Source organism: Varanus komodoensis, unplaced genomic scaffold, assembly GCF_004798865.1.
Source record: "Varanus komodoensis strain SLA01 unplaced genomic scaffold, ASM479886v1 scaffold2, whole genome shotgun sequence".
Taxonomy (NCBI): Eukaryota; Metazoa; Chordata; class Lepidosauria; order Squamata; family Varanidae; genus Varanus; species Varanus komodoensis.
In genome coordinates this window covers 57,770,867-57,786,464 of record NW_025335568.1, presented here as the reverse complement: position 1 = coordinate 57,786,464, position 15,598 = coordinate 57,770,867, and positions in this window count along the sequence as shown.

Genomic DNA, 15,598 nt, shown 5'->3' with positions numbered 1-15,598 from the left:
GCCACGGTAAAGCCGCAGCTTAAACCCCTCGTGTAGAGAAGCCCAAAGCAGCTCTTGAAAAATGAGGGGCAGGCTGAGCGTTGTTTCTGTTTGTACTGTCCGATTCAGAGAGGGCCACTACATCAGGGCAGAGCAGCAGAAAAAGCAGAAGAAGCGGATCCGGTCCCATCATCTCCAGATAAGGGCATAAGAGGAACCATGATGACCCACTGTTCACAAGAAACCCACAAGCAGAACGGGAGTGCCACAGCCTCCTCCCGACCGAGTTCCCCAGGAACGGGTGCCTGTCGGTCTATTGCCTTTGATAGCCTCCTCACCCATGAATTTGTCCAGGCCCCCTTTAAAGCCACCCAGATAGGCGGCCATCACTACACCTGTGAGTCCACATTTTGATCATGTCCTGTGACCTCAGGCAACCTGATGCAGCAAGGCAACCCTACCCCTACCCCTGACCCTCCTTCTTCATGTAAGAGTCGGTCCCACTACAAACAGGAAGGATGTGTCATCCCTGCAGGGACTGATCATAGCTCAGTCGTCCAGCAACTGAAGTAAGAAGAGCCAGGCTGGATCAGAGGAACAGTCCACCTAATGCAACATCCTCCCATCCAGGTTCGCCAGTAAAACTTGTGGAGTGCATTGCTGCTGCCGGAAGTAGCATATAACCATCAGGACTAGTAGCCATGATACGCTTTTCCTCTATGAGTTAAAGCCATCCAAAATTGGTGACCATCTTTAGAAGTTAGGGCAGCAAGTTCCGTAGTTTAACTGTATGCTGCATGAAGAGGTTGTGCGAAGGGGCCCTTTCCTTGTTTGTCCTGAATCTCCAAACAGCTCCATTGGATGAGTTCTTTGGGATCAAGTTTTATGAAAGAGGGAGAAAAATGCCTCCCTCCCCACTTTCTCCACAACACGTATATCTTTATCCAGATCTATCAGGTCTCCTCTTACTTGCTTTTTTTCCAAATGCTATCGTCCCAGATTTTTTTAATGTTCCCAACAGGGGAGTTGCTCCAGCAACCCGATCATTCTAGCTGCTCTTTTCTGCATGTCACCCAGTTCCAAAATATCCTTTTGAGGTGCAGGGACCCCAACTCCATGCAGTATTCCAAGGGGCTGCACCACAGACCTGGACAAGCCGAGAACTCTGGCGCGATGTAGTGCAGACAAGGAACAGGGAAGCCGTGGCCCTGAAGACGTTGGGCTCAAACTCCCATCAGCTTCAGCCAGGACAAGCAATGGTTGGGGATGATGGGACATACCGGTCAACAACACCTCAAGGGTCAACGATTCCCCAGCCATGTGCAGACAATACACAAACAGACTCATTGAAGGGCCCCACTGCTCTGTTCTCAATGTTCAAACCTCAGGAAGGTCTCCCCCAACCTGGAGCTCTTCAGAAGTGCTGGACTGCGACTCCCAGCATCCCCAGGCAATGGCCATGCAGGCCGGGGGTGTGGGGAGCTGCTGCCTCACACACCTGGAGGGCCCCAGGTTGGATGCCTTCAGCTCTATTGTCGTGGGAGGTCACCGGTTTGCCGTTGAGGGTGCCAGTGCCCGTACTGCTTTGACAGCTCCATCTGCTCCCAAAATCGGCGCTCCCTTGTTCTCTCTTCACCAGAGCCGCCGGGAGGCTGAGCCCCGGGTCAGAGCAACAGCCCCCATGCGCGCCCTGCCTCATTCAAGGCCAGCAAAGAAGCACACGGATTCTTGCCAAAAAGTGGAGACCGGCAGAAAAGCGCCATCTTCCCCACCCCAAGGGCCCTCCCTGCGGCCAGGAAGTGGCAGCCCTTCCCAGAGCGCTTGGGTCGACTCGTGGGATGATAGTGCTGGTGACTCGAGAGGGCTGTTTTGGGAACGAGGCGGCAGGAAGCCTGCAAGGCCGCCTCCGTTCTCCAGCGGCCAGCCAGAATGTTTGAACTGTCAACCTCGCAGCAGCAGCAGCAGCAGCCTCTCGGTGCTTTCCAAACAGTGCAGGATGTTCTTATTAGCCTGCAATCCCATAAGTGTACTTTGCAGAACTCATGATGCTGCGGTTTAAGTGATCAAGAGAACCATTGTTCCCCCGACTCTTGTCTGCCCTTGCTAAAGAGCCAGTTGTGTAACTTTCTTCCCTTGGCTGCTGCTTACACAAGAGAGAGAGAGAGAGAGAGAGAGAGAGAGAGAGAGAGAGAGAGAGAGAGAGAGAGAGAGAGATCCCAGTCTGAACCAACAGTCATTTACAAATCCAGGGGAATCCTTTGCTTTTGTCACAGCTCCCCCAAAATGTCTAAAAGTATGCCTCACATGCCCTGAAATCCCAGATATGAAGGGTGGTTATAGATGGCCATTCTTGAAGCTAGCAGAAAGAGATAGAAATCTACCAGGTGAGTGAGGTACTTACTCCCTGGGCTGGCTTGCCTCTCGCAAGAACACACACGGTTTAATTAACCCACAGGGCTCTCTAGGCCCTCCACCTTGGTGGCTTTTAGGAAGACCCTGAAAACTTACATCTTTTCTCCAGCCTTTTAGGCTTTAGTGGACCGTTCTAGTTGGGGTCTGCATTTGTGCGGTAGGTTTTTGGTACTGCCTAGGTCAGATATTGCTGTTCTTTGTTTTCTTGATTTTTTTGTTCTTTTATCACCATATCCATCTATTTAATTGCAGCAAGATGCCTTGGGAGAGCTGCTACCCTATAAGGAGGCCTAGAAAGATTATACATAAATAGATAAATGGGTGGGTAGGTGGGTGATGGACAGGGCCACCTCCTCTTCTCTGCCATTCCCTTCTCTCTTGCTCCCTTTCCCCTCCTTCCCCACAGGCTGTCAGGGGAGGGAGTGGTCACTTTTGCCAGATGTCTGAACAGATTGCCAGCAGATAATTTTTAAAATTAGAGCATGGACTATGAAGCTGCACGAAACCTGCACCCACCTCCATTAAATCTGGCCTGAAGTTCTCCTAACTTGCATGGCACTGATGGGTCAGGTTGCCGGGTCTGAGAAAGTAAGTTCTCCTCTCCGTCTCTCTCTGTTTTTCATGAGGCTAAAACCAGCCTTTGAGCCTTGCTCGTGTTTCTTTGTTTGCTCGTTTCACCAATGAATAATGCGTCAGAAAGTTCCAGAAGATTAATTGAAAGAGCCTTGTGGATAAGTCGACTTTCCACTTGCATCAGAATCTAACCCAAAGGCAATTGAAGCCTCATACACGCCAGCGCCGAGAAAGGATGCATGCCCCGACATGTGTAAGCAGGCATTCTTTGGTGAGTCTGTGAGAGATGAAGGCAAGGGTCATGTGTGGCTTACGATGCAAGTCGCTGGCTAATTTAAATGTTGGCAATACAGATCCCAAACAAAACATGATTCACCACTTCTGGTTTAAAGATTTTTCTTTTCCATTCTTTTTCTTTTGCAGAATGCTATTTAAGAAATGCAAATAAAAAGGGGAAGGAGGCTGTGAATGAACACTGTATGTTACACCACTTCTAGAGTCCAAGGGATAAGTTTATAGGCCTTCTACCCTGTACTCTTTGCCCATCCACCCTAACATAGAAGGTGGTGGGAAATAAATCTGGGCTGTGGGTCACAGGAAGCTGGGACAGAACAATTCTTTTTCTTTCATTTTTAAAGCATTCTGTTCACTTAGCCTCTGTGTGGTTCCCACTGCCGGAGCCAAGTTTTTTTGCAGAAAAATAGAAGTTCATCAGACAGAAACAAAATGAAAAATATGCAGCCTGCCGTCTCTGAGAAAAAGGCTGCCAATTTGTGTCAGTCAATCATAGGCTGCCACTTAAAAGAAGACATTCACCCTAATCCCCACTTTCAAGAGCAGCCGGACTCTCCAAAATTCAGCAGTTCAGTCTTCATTTCCCCCCATTCATTTGCTTCCTTGTGCACTTTGTGCCAGCTAGGAACTTGTTAAAGGTGTAGGAACACAGCACCCCTTCAAACATCAGGAGTGCGATGGTGCTTTCCAGATGCGTTGAACTGCGGCTCCCACAATGCTTAGCCATGGTGGCCCAGAATTGTGGGGAGTGCAGGCCAACACACCTGGAGGCCTCCAGCTAGGAGAAAGATGGGCTGTGATGGATGTCCCCTAGGCAACTAGCTGTCCTTTTTATGTTACATACCTTTCTGTTTGTGCATGCCTACCACTTGCATGGGCCACACTGGTGGTCTGAATCTGCTGCAGGACACCCGGTTTGTTCAGTGGAAGAAATGATTATTGTGTCCTTCAAGGAAACAGTGGTCCCCACTGCCATGGAGGTCACAGAAACCTTGCTCTGAAAGCAACCTTCTCTTGATGCCTCTGACTTAAGTAAGTTTGGGGTCATTTCTAATACATCGTTCTTGGCCAGTTTGGGGAGGGTTGTTGGGATGCTTGGGAAGCCAACCCCAAAGCATGCTGGCCAGTGAGTGTTGGAAGTTGTAGGACTTTTTTTGCCTAGGATTGAACCATTAATAACTTACGTAAGTTTGGATCAACCCAGAGCTTATGCTTCTGAAGAGGAGAAAAGGAAAGGGAAGCCAGTGGAGCAGGGTCTGGTTCTTCTCTACATAGCTGCCCAGTGCCTGATGGGCTTGTCACATCATAATGCCCAGAGCTTCTGCCATTTTTTAAAAGTGATGCTTCTGTAGGAACAGCAACAAAAAGATCCAAATGCTTAGTTTCTTTGTGACCCCAAGAAAGGCTCTCTGGAAAGTCCAAGGCAAAAAAATGAGCCAGTATAACAGAATCAAGACCTTGCTGGTCTTTTGGCTTGATCCCTCATAGCAACTCCTCCTGCTGAAAGCAGCGTGTTCCCTGGCTGAATCAGAGCTGCCAAACTTCTGTAAAACTGCTTGAATTCCCAGTGGGGCTGGCATAAAACATTCTGTCGAAACCCGCGGGGGGATGTCGCATCGCAGGCCTCTTTGGTTCGTCAGTCTGGCCGGACTCGTCTGAGCATGGCTAAGAGCTCACTAGCGAGCCTGTTCCACAGGAATAAAAGTGGTAAAATGCCAGTATTTTGCCACTTCTACTGTGACTTAGCAGTGCTGTCCAGCTGAACTTTTCTGAGTCGTTTGGCGTCTCCTTCCGATGGAAAATCAAGCGAGACCACTGAACTCTCGGTGCTTCACTGTGATGGAGTTGCTTACCACTTTGAGGTAAAAATCATTTGAATCCACTGCAGTTTGGACTTCCCAGTTGACTTCATGCCATCGAGAGGCGTCCAAAGAACCATCTTATCCAACTTTGATGGATGGGCTTTGATGGTTGTGGTCTAATGATGAGGCCAAGGTTCTTGGTCTGTCCATACCACCAGTTGTTTACTTGACTCGTGCCCATCTTGGCTCTTCAAGAAACCTAGCAAGGGGGTTTGCGCCTGGATCCAGGAGGCTGTCAATGCCTCGCTGAGAGAGGGGGCTGGGACCACTCCTGAAAAAGCCACACCTGGACCCAGGGACCGTGGCCTGTTGTGAACATCCCAGTTTTGGGCAAGGTGCTTGAGCAGGTGATGGCTGAGCAGCTCCCGGTTCTCTTGGATGAAATGGATTATCTATATCCTTTTCAATCAGGCTTTAGGCCCGAGTTCAGGATGGAGACTGAACCCTGGGAGAGGGGGAGGGGGAGGGGGAGTATGACCCTGTTGGTTCTCTTGGACCACTTAGCCGCTTTTGACACCATCAGCCATGGTGTCTTTCTGGACAGGCTGGCTGGGTTAGGAGCTGGGGACACCATTTTGCCGTGGTTCCGCTCCTAGTTGGCCAACTGTGTCTGGAAGGTGGTGCTGGGGAACAGCTGCTCTGCCTCATGGCAGTTGCACTATGGGATTCCTTGGGGCTCTATTCTGTCCCCCGTGATGTTTAACATACACTAGAAACTGCTGGGAGAGTTCATTTGGAGGTGGGGCCAAGGTGTTACCAGTACCCCGACACCCAGCTTTACATCTCATTTTCATCAAACCCAGGCGAGGTGGGTTCCATCCTGAAGCCTGATAATCGACTGGATAGGGCCAATCAATTGCACCGTGGAAACTGAAGCAGAGGGCCTTGTTTAGGGTTTAGACAGCCATCAAATAACTGTAGAAGAAGCCAGTGGGCAAAGTCAGACACAGCGGGCTGCCGTGTTGCGCAAACCAGGTCAGAGGTAGAAATATGCAAATGCCCACAAGCAGCCACATTATAGCTCCTGCTTGCCTGGTTTTGGCTGCTCATTTTTTACTGTGTTTTTTCCAGTTGACTTTCAATCTTTTTTTCTTTTTAAGTGTGTGGGCTTTTGTATTTGAACTTGAATTCTTATCATGCCCTTCCTGTGTTGTTGTGCTCTTCAATCCTTGCTCACATGCTATTGCATCATTTCTTTATTCTTAATTAATGATACCAGGCCTTAAAAACCTGTTTTATAGGTGTCTTAGGAATGCACATCAGTGCCTGAGCAGGTGCTTTAGCTGTAAATGTGACTGCCTTTTAAAACAAGTGTTGTTTTGCTATTTACTGAGGCAAGGCTGGAGTTCCATTTCATCTTCCCATCAATTTGTTCTCTTCCAGGGCCTCTCCTGTGTTTTGCAGTTGCTTCTGGCTTTGTTTGGAGTGAGTTTGCAATAAGATGCTATGAGAATCTCAGGTATTTTTTGCAAATCCACTACAGCACAGCTAAACCATTGCACTGCCTTGTTGTTGTGCGATGGACTATATAAAAAGACAGAGAAAGAAAACTCCGGGGCAGCAGGGTGGCAGGGACATGTGGAAAGGAGCTGCTCTTATCCTGCAGAGAAGACGGAAGCAGAAGCCTTGGGAAAGGGGCAGATCAAAAGCGTGACGGAACGGAGCCCCCGGTGTTCCTGGAATGATGCTACGGGCACTGGGTTGCTCCCAGGGGCTTGAGGGGTGGGCAGAGATGCAGCAAGAGCCACTGGGGCCTGCATGGTTTCCTGAAGCCCCTTTGGAAAGATGCTTTTGGGGGCTACTGTTCAGTGCTAATTCCAAAGAACTCTGTTGTGGCTGCAACCACAGAAAGTGCTAAAAAAAATTCCAAGGAGAACCCATTGCCGCAGGAGTCACACATCCTTGGGCAAAACCCTCCCTCCCCCTTAAAAAAACTTCCCCTGTCCCAATTGTAGTATCCCTTTCTTACTCCTCCAGTCCTTAAGGTGAACATTCCCACGCAAAAAATGCCCGTTTCATCAGCAGGAAAGGGCCTCTTGGTTTTGGTTCATTGACATCATTTTAAATTTCTTTCCCATTTGAGTGTGGGTGTTCTGCTGTCTGAAATCTGGTCCCTCACTTGTAGTGGCTTTCAAGAAAGAGACTTTCCCAGGCCTCCTGAAGGTGCTGGACTGAGCCGGGAAGATTCTGCATGTGGGAGATTCCTGGAAAATTAGGTGCTGCACTTTACTGCCATAGATGAGTCTGTGCAAAGTGAAATCAAATGCACACCAACTTGCTCATGATTCTCCTTTCTTGGAAGAGGACCTGATCCAGTCTTGCCCAATGCAGGGCCTTCCAGATGCACTAGACTGCAAATTCCATCCTCTGCCACCTTCAAAGGTGGATGATGGAAGTTGTAGTTCAACACATCCAGGAAGCCCTGGGTTGGGGAAGGCTGGATTACATTCCATAGCACTGCAACTGTTTTACACAAGGGATGAGTTTTCCTTTCCATTTTTAAGGCTGCCTTGTCTTTTTTGCTGCCAAAGTCAAAGGGCGTATTTAGCTATGAAGATCAGAAGAAAACACACATATTTCTCCCCAGACAAAACTAATCCCTTTGTTTGTATTTGTGACACTGCATGAAACTTCTCAGCATTCGACCGAATTGCAGGGATTGCCAAACGGAAAGGCCAGAGTGTCACTCTGACAAAATTATGATAACTGCCAGGTTTATTAATGCGTATGGAAAATTACCGAGGGCTCAGCAAATTCTTGAGTTTGGAGAATGTTCCGGTGGAGAGAGAAGAATGGAGAAAGAAAGACAGAGCAGGCAGGGTGCTGGGAGAGAAGTGCAAAAGTAATAATGCTCAGACTATGAATGACTGTTGGCAGATGGAGTCCATATTTCGAGATGTCCTTGCATCCAGCTTTACTCAACAGCGTTATCTTTGCACTGCTCTTTCTCCAACATCCTCCAGAACTCCTTTTGACCCTAAAGCAGAAGTGACAGTGTGGCCTAGTTGTGCCTACACCAGGCTTCCTCGATGTGGCACTCGCCACAGCTTTTAGACCACGACTCCCATCAGTCCTGGGCAGCATGTCCAATGGTCCATGATGGATTGTTGTTGTTGTTAGTCATGAAGTCGTGTCCGATCCATCGCGACCCCATGGACAACACTCCTCCAGGCCTTCCTGTCCTCCACCATCCCCCGGAGTCCACCCAAGCTCACACCAACTGCTTCAGTGACTCCATCTAGCCACCTCATCCTCTGCCGTCCCCTTCTTCTTTTGCCCTCAATTGTTCCCAGCATTAGGCTCTTCTCCAGGGAGTCCTTCCTTCTCATTAGGTGGCCAAAGTATTTGACTTTCATCTTCAGTATGTGGCCTTCTAAAGAGCAGTCAGGGTTGATCTCCTCTAGGACTGACCGGTTTGATCGCTTAGCAGTCCAAGGGACTCACAGGAGTCTCCTCCAGCACCACAGTTCAAAGGCCTCAGTCCTTCAGCGCTCAGCCTTCCTTATGGTCCAGCTTTCATAGCCATACATTGCAACTGGGAAAACCATAGCCTTGACTATACGCACTTTTGTTGGCAGGGTGATGTCTCTGCTTTTTAGTATGCTGTATAGATTTGCCATGGCTTTCCTCCCCAGGAGCAAGCGTCTTTTAATTTCTTGGCTGCAGTCCCCATCTGCGGTGATCGTGGAGCCCAGGAAAATAAAATCTGTCACTGCCTCCATTTCTTCCCTATCTGTTTGCCAGGAAGTGAGAGGACTGGATGCCATGATCTTAGTTTTCTTAATGTTGAGTTTCAAGCCAACTTTTGCACTCTCCTCCTTCACCCGCATCAAGAGGCTCTTTAGTTCCTCTTCACTTTCTGCCATGAGAGTGGTATCATCTGCATATCTGAGGTTGTTGATATTTCTCCCAGTAATCTTAATTCCAACTGGTGATTCATCTAGGCCCGCCTTTCTCGTGATGTGCTCTGCATATAAGTTAAATAGGCAGGACAACAGTATACAGCCTTGCCGAACTCCTTTCTCAATTTTGAACCAATCAGTGGTTCTGTGTCCAGTTCTCACTGTTGCTTCTTGACCTGCATATAGGTATCTCAGGAGACAAATAAGATGGTCTGGTACTCCCATCTCTTTAAGAACTTGCCACAATTTGTTGTGATCCACAGAATCAAAGGCTTTAGCATAGTCAATGAAGCAGAAGTAGATGTTTTTCTGGAACTCCCTTGCTTTCTCCATGACCCAGCATATGTTGGCAATTTGATCTCTAGTTCCTCTCCCTCTTCGATATCCTGCCTGTACTTCTGGTAGTTCTCGGTCCACATACTGCTGGAAACTAGCTTGTAGGATTTTGAGCATAACTTTGCTAGCATGTGAAATGAGTGCAATGGGGCGGTAGTTTGAACATTCTTTGGCATTGCCCTTCCATGATGGATACTGTAGTGCAAACCATCTGGAGGAAGCCAGGCTGATTCTGTGGTCCAAGGCCGCAGTCCTATTGCTCTTGCGACAGATTCTGGCCAGCTTCTGAACTTGGAAGCTCATTTGCATCCAGAGCGAGGTGTAGCACAGGGCACAGCACAGGAATCTGCACCTCTGCGCCTTCCTAGATGGCCACACTCAGCCCTCTGGCGTTAGGGCTAGCAATAAGGCGTACACTGTGGGGAGGCAAGAAAGCGAAGGCTGATGGGCACTGACAGGGAAAGCATCAGGGTGGCCATGTATCCTATTTCATGCAGGGCATCCTTCTTCCTGAAGGGATTCAGAAACAACCCTCTGCCTAAAGGCCTCCCAGCTTAAAGGGAGAAGAGGAATGCCAGCCCCCAGGAAGTCCCATCAGCAGATGGCCGTGTGACAGAAGACCATGCCCACGGTTCTGGGCATTTTCTCTATGGCCCGATGGATTGCATTTCTATTTAAAGTACAGAAATTGCTTCTAAATATGCACAGATACATATAAATCAGCACGCACGCATCTTATGAGAACCGTGTCCTCTTTCCTGATGACAAAATGCAATGCCTCTATTTGCTGGCAGTGCATGACACGGTCCCGAAGCAGTCTGGATTCTTGCAATAAGTCCCCAGAGCTGTCTGTACAGTCTTCTTGTCCAAGAGGAGAAGATGTTGGAGATTTCCAGATCTTCCCCAGAGCTGAACCCAGATGCCACCGTGGGCTTAGGAACAGCCAATCGCATGCATTCCCTTGCTGCAGCGCAAGTGTCTTTTCCCAGCCTTTGGAATGCAGCTGCATCAGCCCTGGGGGAAGGGGGGGGGGGGAGAGAATGAGAGAGAGAGAGAGAGAGAGCAAGACACAGTGTGTCTTTGACCCAGTTTAAGGGGCTACAGACAGAAGTACAGAGCGGTGAGTTTTGCTGGAGTGGCAGTGGCTGTGGAGGTGCCCGTTGCCGGCATTGATCAGTTGCTTTCTTTACAGGCCCTTTCACACAGCTGCAAACTTAGCAATTCATAACATTGCGGCCGCTCCTCACATTACCCAGACCTGGCAAGCATCGCTTGCTGACGTGGTTAACAGCCAAGCTCAGGACCCTGCAGCAGACTGTGGGTCCTGGCTGGTTTGCCAACTCCTGGTAGCACCAGCTACTACACCAGCCAGGAACAGAACAGCAGAACACGGCTTGGATCCTGGCTTTAGACACTAGTCCAAGATGGTCCGCCGGCTCCAGTGCAGAACAGGCAGCCTTCAGCACAGGAATGGTGGCAGCTTTCTTATGCCCTGTCTCCTTGCCAGGCCTGGATAACATGAGAAGCCGCTGTGAGTCACTGTCTTTGCAATTGCAGGCTCCTCCACTCGCAAGTGAGCCCAGTGGGCTCCACTGATGGAACAAGCCAAAAGCCAGATTTCGGCAAGCTTGCTAGCTGCATGCATTGCCAGCCATCCTAGAGGGGAAGTGCTGTCCCACCTGAAATACTGGGAATGGTAAAACTCCTTGGCCAGTCATGTGACGTCGATCTCAAGTATATTTTCCACTGACAACCCTAACCCTCTGCATTTAAGGTTGCGCTTCTGTCTCCAAATCAGGATCGCACGGCAGTTGATGGCAGCAGCGAGACATTGTGTGGCACTTGCTGCTGACGCTGCAGGGCGGTCCATTCTGTTCAAATGGTTTAATGGAAGGGCCAGTAATCGCATCCGGGAATATCAGGGCTGTTTGGATAAGAAAAGACTTGATGCTCAGGGCAAGGGATGCAAGCCTCGTTCTTACAAACCTTCCGTAAGCTACAGGAGCCCTTTTGCTGACCATGCACAAAGCGTCCACCCATAAACTGAACCCGAGCCCTGATAAAACATGATAGCACAGATTAAAGCCCCAATGAAACAGGTAAATCACGGGAACAAGGAGCATCGCAGTCCTTCCTACAGAGCTGGAGGAATGAATCAGTTCTTTACCCAAAGTTAAGCCCTACTAAGCAGTGCAGGTAGGTGGTTCCTAGGTCTAAGAATTGGGGTTTACCTGTTCCCCTTCTGAAGAAGGGGCACATGGCTGGGGGTGCTCCTAGATTCAGCATTGTCATTAGAAGCCCAAGGAGCTGCCACGGCATGGAGCAGCTTTTACAAACTTTGGCTGGTCTGTCAACGGCACCTGGCCAGGGACGGCTTGGGTGCTGGATTATGGTAATGCTCTCTGCCAGGCTGCCCGGGAGGCTGCTGGGGAAGGCAGCCAGTGCAAAATGCGGCAGCCAGGCTGAGCCCACCTCCCCCACCCACCCAACCTGGTGCAGGAAATCTGGAGGCAGCATCCCATCCCTGGCCTCTGCTGGAAGGCATTTGTTGGCAGAGCATCACTGCGCCCTGAGTCGGGGTCTGGACCTTTTCTCAGCCCATGGGTCAAATCCTGCTTTCCAGTGGGCACTACATGCCTTGTGGTGTACAGGGGCCAAAAGCAAATGGGGTAAATCTAGAAGCAAAGGGGCAGGGCCAAAAGGACCCAAGGGGTGGTGGGGGGGCTCAACTTAAAGCTCTTACTGCCGGTAACTAACACTTAGAAGAGGCACTTTAACCAAGGAGAACGGGGGTGGGGGATTGTACAAAAGCCAGCAAACCACCCACTATCACTGCTGGGAGGGGAACTGGGGCAGGGGGGTCAGCGAAAGGTGGATGGTCACATGGGGAGCCCCAAAGGGCTAGACTGGGACTTCAGGCAGGCCAGATGTGACACAGGCCTGAGCTCCTACTGCTGTCCTCTAAGGAGCTCCAGTGTTGCAGGGCTCTTACAGCCAAGTTATTTCTCCTGCTGCTAATCTACAGACTCTCCTCCAATAAGTTAAGCCCATTAGATCCAGTTCTCCTCCCTGAGGCAGCAGAAAGCCAGCTTCTGCCCTCTTCTGTGTGGCAGCACTCGGTCCTTGGAAAGGCGCTCTCAGGAGCCTCCTCCCAGTGCCCAGTCACTGTTTCTTCCGGCTTTGCGCTTGGGACATGTTCTTCATACGCCGGACTGATCATGTTTCAGACTGGCGCCCCAGCAGGAGCGCTCCACCAACGACTACTTTGAAAAATCGGCTGCTCAGGAAGCCAAACTCCTGTCCAGGACAACAGACATAATCTGTAACGTCAGATGACATTCTGACACGGTCGGGGGCGCTGGTTAACAATTGGGCTCAGCCAGGATGTGGCTTTACAGGTCTTGCTCAAGAACCATCATGAAAAAGTGTCCTCTTTCCACGGTCTAAGACATTGCTGTGCCATCCTTGTTGGACTTGGAGAGATGCCGCAGGGTGAGAACATTTTTCCAGCAGGTAGCTGACTTCATCAGAACGCCTGGAATAACACAAGTTGGCTTTGGGACGGGGAGTGACTTTACACTCTCTAATGAATTAATTAGGCAGTGTGTTTCCTTATTAATATTGGCCTCGTGGGGGGGGTGTTCTGTGCATGAGTCCTCGCTTTATAAATCAGTGGCAGATTTGTGTCACGCACGGGCTTCTTTTGGAGTTGTTTCTGTCATTTGATTTCAAAGAAACAGTAGTTAACAGAGAAAAATAGAGCTGGTGCTGAGGTCACGGCTCTGCTGTTGGGTTGTGATCCAGAATAAGCAGCCATAATTCATCCGCCTTGAGTTAAGCACATTCGCGTCGCACTGATGCGCACTTTGGTCTGCACTTTAAGCATGCCTGGTAATAGCCGAATACCCTTGGGCAGGACCAGCGCGACTCCAACGGCAGAGCGAAGCAGCTGCTCCAGGTGGCAGATGCCAAGGGCCGTGAAGGCCACTGAAATACTGCAGGATGGGCCTGTGGGTGCTGTACACCCCCTGCATCCCCGAAGCTGCAGACAACACACGAGAGCTGAAGCAAGCTTTAGCGACCGCTCTGAGCCACTCCTGCTCGTGGAATAAGAGGGGGCAGGTTTTACCTTCACTTTGTCGGGAAGCCTCAATGGCAGCCACGAGACTGGATACCCAGGTTCAATCAGGAAAGACCCCTTTCACCTTGAACCTCAACAATTTATTGAAAGATCACTCAGGACCCCTGCAGTCGCTTCCAACAGCATGCTACCGGGTAGTGGTTCCCTCTGCCAACAATCAGCTTTTAGAACGTACGCAGAGTGTTTTATAGATTCTGAGTCACATGGGCCCAGCAGCTGGGAAGCTGATGATGAAATAAGGGGAACACAGTCAGAAGAAGGTGAGAGGTCTGCAGAGGGGGCTCGACATAATGGCATTTGATAGCAGAATAGTAACATAATGATCACTGAGGCACAGGGATTATTGTGGGTCTTGGCATGCAAACGAGGGTGATTGCAACACTGTTAACCGGGCAGCCTTAGCTGCTCTTCCTGGTCTGCAAAAACAATAGCCCTGGCCGCTTCTCGGGCAAGCTATCAGTTCCCACTTCTTAAAGTAACAGCAAATGCTAAACAGTAATCTGGCTTGGAATTCAGGTGCTTTCTGAGAAAGGGGTGCAGGTATTTTTATAACACTATAAATGCATTTTCCCAACCACTTCCAGCAGCAAAATGTCTTGGCCCAGCTCTGCCCTTGGCTTGCACTGGATCCTGTCCACGGACGACACCTAGGGTGCTCCATGGGTCTATGTCTGGTTCCCTGCTTTGAAGGACAGAGAGATTACTGTCCCAAGCAACAAACATCAGGAGAGGAGCTGCATAGAATGGGAAAGGTCAGGGACATTTCCTAAGCTGGAGGCCTTTTGACTAAAATCCTACCATAGTCACATGGAAAAGTCAACAGCATGGCAGACACGGCAACCCCTGTTCCTCCCTCCCTCTCTCTCTCTCTCTCTCTCTCTCTCTCTCTCTCTCTCTCTCTCTCTCAGGGGAGTGGGCTTGCCCCACATGCATGAGGATTTTCTTCACACCCCACTTGTGCATCACCTTCTGCCACTTCGCCCTCCTATAGAAACCAACGCTTTCGCACAGGGGTGTTGAACCACTCTCAGCCCAACAGCCAAACTACATTTTGGAGTGGAGGAACTGCATTCCTCTGGCAGGTTGGGCCAAAGGGCCAAAATTACCAGGACTTTTTAGCCCAAAGCTCCTCTTGCCTAAGCCTTCTAAGAGGTACTTCCTTCCCCCTCCAGCAGTCCCCAGCCCCTCACTGTCCTTCTTTCTTTTCCCAGAGGTTCAACAGAGCATTTGGTATAAATAAACTTCATCAAGTTACTTTTAAACATGCTCCTTTTCCCATTTCAGGTTTGATGTCATCTGTTCTAGACAGAAATCAGCACAACGTTGCTTCATTGTGTGATGACATTTCTGCTATGTGCTGTCAGGTCATCTCCAACGTATGGCAGCACTGTGAATAACCCCCCCCCCCCCGCCCCGGAATGTACTGCCCTTGACAGCCCGTCTCAGCTCTTGTAAACTCGAGCCTGTGGCTTCCTTCATGGAATCAATCTATCTCAGTGTTGGTCTTCCTTCTCCTCTGCCTTTAGCTATCCTTAGCAGGATTGTCTTCCCCAGTGAGAGGGGCCTTCTTGTGATGTGCCAGAAATTTGATAGCCTCAGTTTTGTTATTCTTGCTTCCAGGGAAAGTTCTGGCTTGATTTGATCTAGGACCCCCTTGTTGTGTGGGTCCAGGCTGTTTGTAAAGCTCTCCTCCAGCACCATGTTTCAAACACGTCCCTTTTATACTTGTCAGTTTTCCTCACTGTCCAGCTTGTGCACCCCTACATAGTGACTGGAAAGAGATGACATTACCAAGCACTCTAAGCACTGCAGACCTTATAAACAATATCACCACTATAAATAACAGTGAAAGCTGGAAGCCGACTGGGTGAGCAAAGATGCGGCTTGGCCCAGGGCATTATTTATCTTAGAACTACCCTTCTGTGCACTCCCTAAAGGCACTCGGTTGGCCACTGTGGAAAACAGTGCTGTGCGATTTAGGCCTTTGGTTTGATTCTGCCCAGCACTCTGTGTTCTTCTAGCTGACTCACTGGGAGCTGCCTTATACCACATGGGTTTCAACTGGTATTGCCTCCTCCAGCTTTCCCCATTTTAACTTT